Genomic DNA, 8,498 nt, shown 5'->3' with positions numbered 1-8,498 from the left:
CTCTGTTTTTCCTGGTCTGACAAAAAAACTCTGTCAACTTTGCAGATGAACTCTCACCTCGCACAGCTTTTCTATGTTTCTCGGTGTCCATGTGGGCTTTCAGTTTCCCAGCACCTTTATTGGATACCGAGACATATGTGCACTCCGCCCCCCACTTGTCCCGGCCGGGACGGTACGTGGGAAATTTTCTTTGCAGTTCATCGGTGAAGCTGCACGTACGCTTCGGCATTTTTCCTGCTATAATACTGCTACGCTCTCTGCACTACTGCGTCTGAGTCGCAGTTATAATTACTGCTCCCACAGGCCACACAGCACCAGCGAGACTTCACTTCACTGAACTCAGGCCCTTACTGCTCCTACAGGCCACCCACACAGCACCAGTGACTTCACTTCACTGAAGTCAGGCCCTTACCGCTCCCACAGCACCAGTGACTTCACTTCACTGAACTCATGCCCTTACTGCTCCCACAGGCCGCCCACACAGCACCAGTGACTTTACTGAATTCAGGCCCTTACCGCTCCCACAGGCCACCCACACAGCACCAGTGACTTCACTTCACTGAACTCATGCCCTTACTGCTCCCACAGGCCGCCCACACAGCACCAGTGACTTTACTTCACTGAACTCAGGCCCTTACTGCTCCCACACAGCACCAGCGTGACTTCATTCACTGACTTCACTGAACTTAGGGCTCAGGCTGCTCCAACAGGCCACACACACAGCACCAGCCCAGTGTGACTACCACTGACCTCAGGCCCTGTCTAGCCCTAGCCTAAACTCCGCCCCTTGCCGCCGCCCCTCTGCTCCGCAATTCGCTCTTAGTCTCAGTGGATGGGATGGAGGCGGAGCAGAGCAGCAGAGAGGGATTGATTGCCGAAGCCCAAAGAAGAGCAGTTTGGTTTGGGTCAGGAGCCGACTCTTTGGGAGACGAGCGGGAGCGGGCGAGCCAGAAGAGCTGAGCTTAAAGAGCCGGAATTCCCATCACTAGACTAAGTCTCAGTCTAGTAGACTAAGAGCCGGAATTCCCATCACTAGACTGATACTCAGTCTTGTGATGGGAATTCATGCTCTTTAAAGCATCGGCTTTTCTGGCTTGCGCTTGGCCTCTCGGCTCCCAAAGAGTCGGCTCGTGTTCGGCTCTCTTCAAGCATCGGCTCTAATAGCTTGCGCTTGGCCGCTCGGCTCCCAAAGAGTTGGCTCGTATTCGGCTCTCTTCACCTACCCGGACATTTCAAAAACCCGCAAGGACGGCCCGGACAGGTCCACTTTTTCCGACCTCTCAAAAGAGGACGCCTGGTCAGCCTAGCATAGACATTATTTAGAAATGCACTGTAGAAAGTTTGTTAGGATGTGTTTTATGGCTTGGGGTTGCAAAAAGGCTAGAAATGGCCTTGACAGTGCGAAGCAGGAAAAATAGGGTGCAGGAGCCCATTAGAAAAACGGCACTGCCATAGGCACCTATCATAATAGAAAGGAAATTTGGTTGGCCGGCGCCTCAATTTATAATGGCCACGATATGTTGCAAATAAGGCAAATTTCGGCGCCCAATTAGTGGTAATGATCCAAAGTCAGTACGTTTTGGTGACCAGAAGCACCTGATTACCAATGGCGCTATTTGCATTTCCTCCAGGCGCCAAAATTTACATTTTTTTTTTGCTGCATATTGTGGCTTTGTGGTAGAAGGGGGAGTGAAGATTTAGGGGGTTTAGTGTTAGGCACCTCCAGGGAGGAGGGGGGGGGGGGCAAGGGGAGGGGGATTAGTATTTATCTTAGGCATCGGTAGAAGTAGGGTCGTGTGTGAAAGAGTAAAGTTATGTTTAGCCATAGTAAAGTATCGGAGTTCAGTAGTAGAATATCGCTAATTTTAGTGAGATTCTACTAGCAACAGTTCTGTACACCTTTTTTTCCCTGTATTCCTGACAGAGAGCTGTGTAACTTGCCACAGCTCCATATAGACTCCAAACCACTGTGTATAACACAGCCTTACCCAATTGCTGTGTCAAGTTTGACCCAGTTTTCAAATGAGTTTAACAGACACTATTTTTACACTTCAGCAGAGTATATTTTTAGTATCGCAGCATCTGGATAATGTAAAACGGTCTTTCTGTAACACAGCAGCCTCCTCCCTAACAGCAAAAATGTACATAGGGCTATAGTTTTAAGTGTTTAGATGGTACTTACTTATTTTACCGTCAACAACTTTGGCAGCCTACTATTCAAATTCAATTTGATCAAGAGCTAACCATTGATGGAAAGCCAAAGGTCTTGGCTTTCTTTTGTACCAGGTCCTGAGTTATGCTACTGTGTCCACCCCTGTGCCCTGATGTCTCAGAAGTGCCAGATGATGCCCTCTACTGCGCCATTGCAGAGTCCAATCCTTTCCAAGTAGGAGTTCCCCCATGTCTAGAGCCTCAGGCACAGCAGCAGAACACACAGATAACCTGTAAAGTGCCATGCACCATGACTGCAGAGGGCACTGTTGCAGCCAACGTGTCCCAAGGGGCAATATCTTTTTCACTTCAGGAACTTGGAGCTGTGCCTGCTGCCTCCGAATGCTTTATTGCACCTAAAAGCAAACTCCTGGCCACAGCCTAACCCCCTCTCTCCTCAGACCAGCCCGGACAGCTACTACACCGACTTAACTGGAGACATCCCAGCCGGGCACTTCTGGGACGCAGGTTGCAGGAGTGGACACTCCTCCAACAATGCATTACTCAAGAAAAGTGCATCAGAACAACTTAGGCTTTCCAAGGATGGTTTGCCAGGCAAGCAAATAGAATTTGAATATGACGCTGCCAAAGTTGTTGATGGTATAATACATAAGTACTATCAAAAAATCACATACAATTGTGTGCTTAGTACAATGTGACACTAATGAAAAAAAGTACAAAAACCCATAATTACAAAAGTATAAATCAATTTATTACTAAATAATCTATAAAAGACAATGCGGTGTATGTCCCCAAAGTGCAACCCCCCATAAAAGGACCCAGGATTCAAGCCCCAAAACTACCCACAAGAAATACCCCTGACATGGAAGAGAAACCACCACAGGTAAACCTTCCTGCCTTCTACCCTTAGAGCTCTTGTAAAGCAGGCCTGCCTAATAAAGTTCTTTATGTTGTCGGCAAAGCAACAGGCTATATAGAAAAAATATTGAAAGAATTAGGAGTAAGATCCTCAGCAGGATAAGATGAGGAGGATTTTTTAGCAGAACAATTGGAAGTGAAACTGGAAGCGGAAGGAATAAGAATCAGGTCAGGTGCAGTCTTACGGGATGTAGTAAATTAGAATCGTTCAATGTCATTAATCTAACCGATCATAATCTGAATGAGAATCATTACTATGTGTTGAGTATGAGACTAACCTTTTGTCCCACAGCGTTGGGCGATGAATTTGAGGTTTATAAAGATGTAAGTCTATTTTTGAGACGGGTATTATTAAAAAAGATGCATATGGAAAAAGAAAAAAACCCAAATTCAGACGCCCCTACGGCTGTTGTGAATGATAATGATCGGAGATTGGATGGCATTGATGATTGGGACCTAGAATCATTATTGAATGAAGAGATCCAGGAAATAGGAGACGAGAGGCCTAATAGAAAAATGTATACAGAACTAAGAAATAAGTCAGAATATATGCCGGCGTTGACAACTAATCGATCAATTGCAGTCTTCATGGAATTAGTGAAACAGGACTTGAAGTCGATTGATTGGAAGTCCTGGGGAGTAAGTAATCTTACTAGGGGACAGAGAATGGCACTTAAAGAAATTCAGGGATGACAGGATACTGTGTTGGGGCTTGAATCCTGGGTCCTTCTATGGGGGGTTGCACTTTGGGGACATACACCGCATTGTCTTTTATAGGTTATTTAGTAATAAATTGATTTTTACTTTTGTAATAAATTGTTTACTTTTGTAATTATGGGTTTTTGTACTTTTTTTTCCCAATACATAAGTACTGTTCATTTTTCTTAGAAGTTTAATGTATAAGCCAGGTTGTGGGTATGGTGTGAATTAAAAGTAGGGTTCTAAAGAAACATTCGTGCATCCTTCTCTGCTAGGTGTGACCAAGGTGGTGTCCACTTCCTGTGTGAATCAGTCTTCTTATCATCCCAATCTATCTTGCTACATTCACACATTGGTTGCATGAGCCTATAAAATGCTGCAGGTCTTGTCTGGATATTAGAACATGTAATTGGTAAATATAAAACTATTTTGTGTTATATTAACTTTTATCTAGTTAAAAAAGGGCCCTTTCGACTAAGAAAGAAACTGTGACCATGTTTCTTTCCACTACCATGATTCATCACGTGCATGGTGTGATGCATTTGTGACAGGAGAAGAAAAAAAAAAATCACGGTTTCGGGACCCAATGCTATATGCATCTTTGTGCCCTAGTGATCGTATGCAATCGCTACAGATACACAGGCTGGCAATAATGGTACGCTACATGCCTAACTAAAGAAATATGGCATAGTAAATTTCTTGGAACCTAAGGTGGTGAAATCATACTTACCGAGTGTAAAGCTTTCCACATCTATATACATGGACATCTCATTTGCCTTGATTTAGGCTAGATTTTGGAATTCTCATTCAAAGTCTCCGCCCCACTACCTGTGACCTGGCCCGACTGGATCCTTAATGCAGTGCCCAGAGCTGATCAGGCCAGCACTTCACAAAATCACTCAGTGCTCCTTGCAAAGTGGACTTTTCCCAGAAGAACTAAAGAAAGCAATCATAAAACCCCTCTTGAAGAAACTATCACTAGATCCTTATTCTGTAACCAACTACAGACCTGTGGCGAACTTACCATTCCTATCAAAACTTATCGAGAAAGCATTCGCCAACCAGCTAGAAGCCAGGCTTACAGATAACAACATCTTTGATACTTTTCAGTCATGATTCAGGAAAAGGCACAGCACTGAAACCGCATTAGTCCGAGTAATGAATGATCTACTTAATGCAAGGGACAAGGGTGATTGCTCAATTCTGATTCTTATTGACTTGTCTTCAGCATTTGATACTGTGGATCATGAAATACTAATCCAGCGACTGAAGAATTATTGTGGCCTAAGGGGTACTGTTCTTAGCTGGTTTCATACCTTCCTATCTGGCAGGACACAGCAAGCATGTCTGGGCACACACTACTCTAATCCAGTGCCACTTGCCTACGGAGTTCCACAGGGTTCTGTGCTGTCACCATTACTCTTTGCAGTCTACATGCTCCCACTGGGCAAAATAATCCAAAACTATGGCCTAGGATACCATTGTTATGCAGATGACACACAACTGTATCTGTCCTTCAAGCCTGGCACCCAAGACCCATCAGCATCCATAAATGCGTGTCTAGTAGTAGGTGGTCTACACATGACGGATAAAGTTCAAAACACTCACCACCTCAAACTAGCAATTGGGGGAGATACTGTACAGTATAAAGACTCTGTGCAAAACCTTGGGGTGATCCTGGATGGAAATCTAAAAAACTCAGACAGTAGGTATCAGCTGTCGTCAAGTCTTCCTTCTTCCATCTAAGAAATATAGCGAAAATCAACCACCTTATCCCAGCTGAAGACCTACCTGCCCTGGTTTATGCATTTGTATCCTCCCGCCTAGACTACTGCAACGCCCTGTTTATCAGATCTACAAAGAAGGTTCTGCGCCCCTTACAGCTATTACAGAATGCTGCAGCCAGACTCCTAGCCAATGCCCCCCCGCAGCTCACACATCACCCCAGTACTACAAACTCTTCACTGGTTGCCAGTAAAATGGAGAATCAATTTTAAGATCTGCCTGCTGACATTCAAGGCTCTACACCACATGGGACCCAAATACATAGCGGATCTATTGGAACTTTATGCCCCTCCACGCACCCTCCGCTCTGCCAACAAGATGAAGCTGATTATTCCCAGGATACACTTAACATTTGGTGCTCGGGCCTTTTCCTATGCAGCCCCTACTCTATGGAACTCACTTCCACAATCAGTACGAGAGGCTCCTTCTCTGGACAGCTTTAAAAAAAGGCTAAAAACTCACCTCTTTTCCCTAGCCTTTGAGACTGCATAATGCAGGGTCACAGCGCTTTGAGTCCCCAGGGAGAAAAGCGCTATATAAATATTATTGTTATATTTTCTATTCCTGAAACAAATAAATGAATCAGCCATGCATTTAAACTGTTCCCGAGTCAAACCTCGGGTACACAAAATCAGATATTTACCTAAAGAGAGCGAAGCCTCAGGATCCTATTGAGACTTCCCTCTCTATTTTAATGCCCCTCGTCGCTGAGTGCAGCCCCCCTGGAAGATTAGCGACAAGGCATAGTCGCCAATCAGATTGGGACCGCACAGCTCCTCTTCCTTATTCATGGCCACACAATAGCTGACAGCCAGCGCATGCGCAGTAAGCTAGAGCCACGGGCTCTGTGCTAGAGGCCTGCACGGGTCCAATTTTTCATACCCGCACCCGACCTGCAGAACCGCTACCTGCACCTGATCCGTTTTCAGGTGAATTTGATTCCCGCACCAGACCCGCACACCCGCAGCTCTGCTACCCGACCCGCAACCCGCCTTTTCCATTTTCTTCTAAAGTGCACATTTAAAGCAACATTGGGGAGCTGTAAAGTAAATAAAACGTTTTTTATACACAAACCAAAGCCAAAGAAGTGTTTAAAAGATTCTTTTTTTTTTTTTTTACTCTTATTGAAATCAATAAAAAACGAGAAGTAACAGTCCTGCTCAAACAACAAATAGCAGAGCAGAGCACCCACATTTCTATCCCTGTATGCTGTAGGCTGCTCCCCATCAACACTACATCTAGTGGAAGTGTCCCGCCCCCTGGCCACTGCAATGCACACTGGGAGACGTAGTACATTAATGTAATTACAGGAGATGTAGGCACATTAATGTACTACATCTCCCAGCATGCATTGTGGTGGCCAGGGTAACACTTCCACCGCTGCAGCTATGAGTTGCAAGGCATAGACACTGCATCCAGGCTCATGTAAATAATTTTCAGATTTAAGGGTGTATATACACAAACAATCTTGATCCTCCCTGTAGTATGAGGGCCAATCAAAATTGTGTGTGTGTGTATGCACCTAAAGTGCAATTACTTCTGTTAGAACCCTTATTTGTTAATGATGAGCTATTGCTGAATGAAGGTGCTTGGCAGATCTACTTGTGCAAAAATGTGTAGGCTTAAAGAGACACTGAAGCGGGAAAAAAATATATGATATAATGAATTGGTTGTGTACTATGAATAATTACTAGAAGATTAGCAGCGAAGAAAATATTCTCATATTTTTATTTTCAGGTATATAGTGTGTTTTCTAACATTGCATCATTCTCTAATATGTGCAGATTACACAACATTCTGCATTCAAAATGATTATTTCAGAGCAGTCTGTGAACTAATGACCTCTCCTCTGGCAGATAAAAAGAAAACTGTTCACTTACAATTGAGATAATAAAAGTCAGAAGACAGCCCTCTCCACGACTTTGAAAGTCGTAGAGCTTAATGGCTTTTTTGCATAGAGATAAAAGCTGGAGTTTCTTAACTCTTCCTGTACTGGAAACAATTACACTGATGTATCTGAAATTCTGTATTTAATTATTCTTGTCATATGCAGCAAACACATACCTGTGTGTGCTCGGTGGCTGTGGATGCAGCTAGACTGTTTGCCAGCAGATCTTGTCACATGTGGCATGTGCTTCTCTATCTGCCATGTGCTTCTGTGCCTACTCCCTCCAGCTTTAGAGAACATGCCAGAATATTCTCTAGTTCTTGTTCTATCAAATATCCCCAGTCACTAGACAGAGCTTTCCTATCACACCTTTTCCTGTAACAGATCATGCACCAGTGATTTCTGGTCATCTATGAAAAACTCATGTTCAATCTCACACTGGCATGTTCCCAGTTATATGCACTAGTATGGGGGAGGGGAGGTGTCAGCTTGAGAGCAGAAAGGAGTCTGCTGGCATTAAAGATGAGAAGCAGTAAACAAGTATTCTGGTGCCAGCATTCATCACAGATTTGGGAAGGCAAAAGATACAGAATTATCTTATGCTTGTTTTTACTACCCGCGACCCGCACCCCGAATCAATATGGGTACCCGAACCAGACCTGCATTTTGGGTAACCCGCGGGTACCCGCCCCGCTGCAGGCCTCTACTCTGTGCTACTGCACGAGTGGGTGGGCTACCACGGCTACTGCATGGCAATTAATAAGGAAGTGGAGCTGCGTGTCCCTGTTGTGGAGGGGGCTGCGCTCTGCAATAGGGGGCTACCAACAAGGGAGGGAAGCCTCAATAGGATCCTGAGGCTTCCCTCTGTTCAGGTTAAGATCTTGTTTTGAACCTAAGCTTCAGCTTGGGTTCATTTTAAGCCTTGGGTATTCTGTCACTTAATTTTACTACTATAATTAGTGGCAACATCTATTCTAGGCTACCAAGAAAGGCAAGTGTAAATAGAGTCATTTTCATATTATATGGAAAATAAAGT

Source organism: Hyperolius riggenbachi, chromosome 1 (assembly GCF_040937935.1).
Source record: "Hyperolius riggenbachi isolate aHypRig1 chromosome 1, aHypRig1.pri, whole genome shotgun sequence".
Classification (NCBI taxonomy): Eukaryota; Metazoa; Chordata; class Amphibia; order Anura; family Hyperoliidae; genus Hyperolius; species Hyperolius riggenbachi.
The sequence above is the reverse complement of the archived record's forward strand: the minus strand, read 5'-3'. Positions refer to the sequence as shown.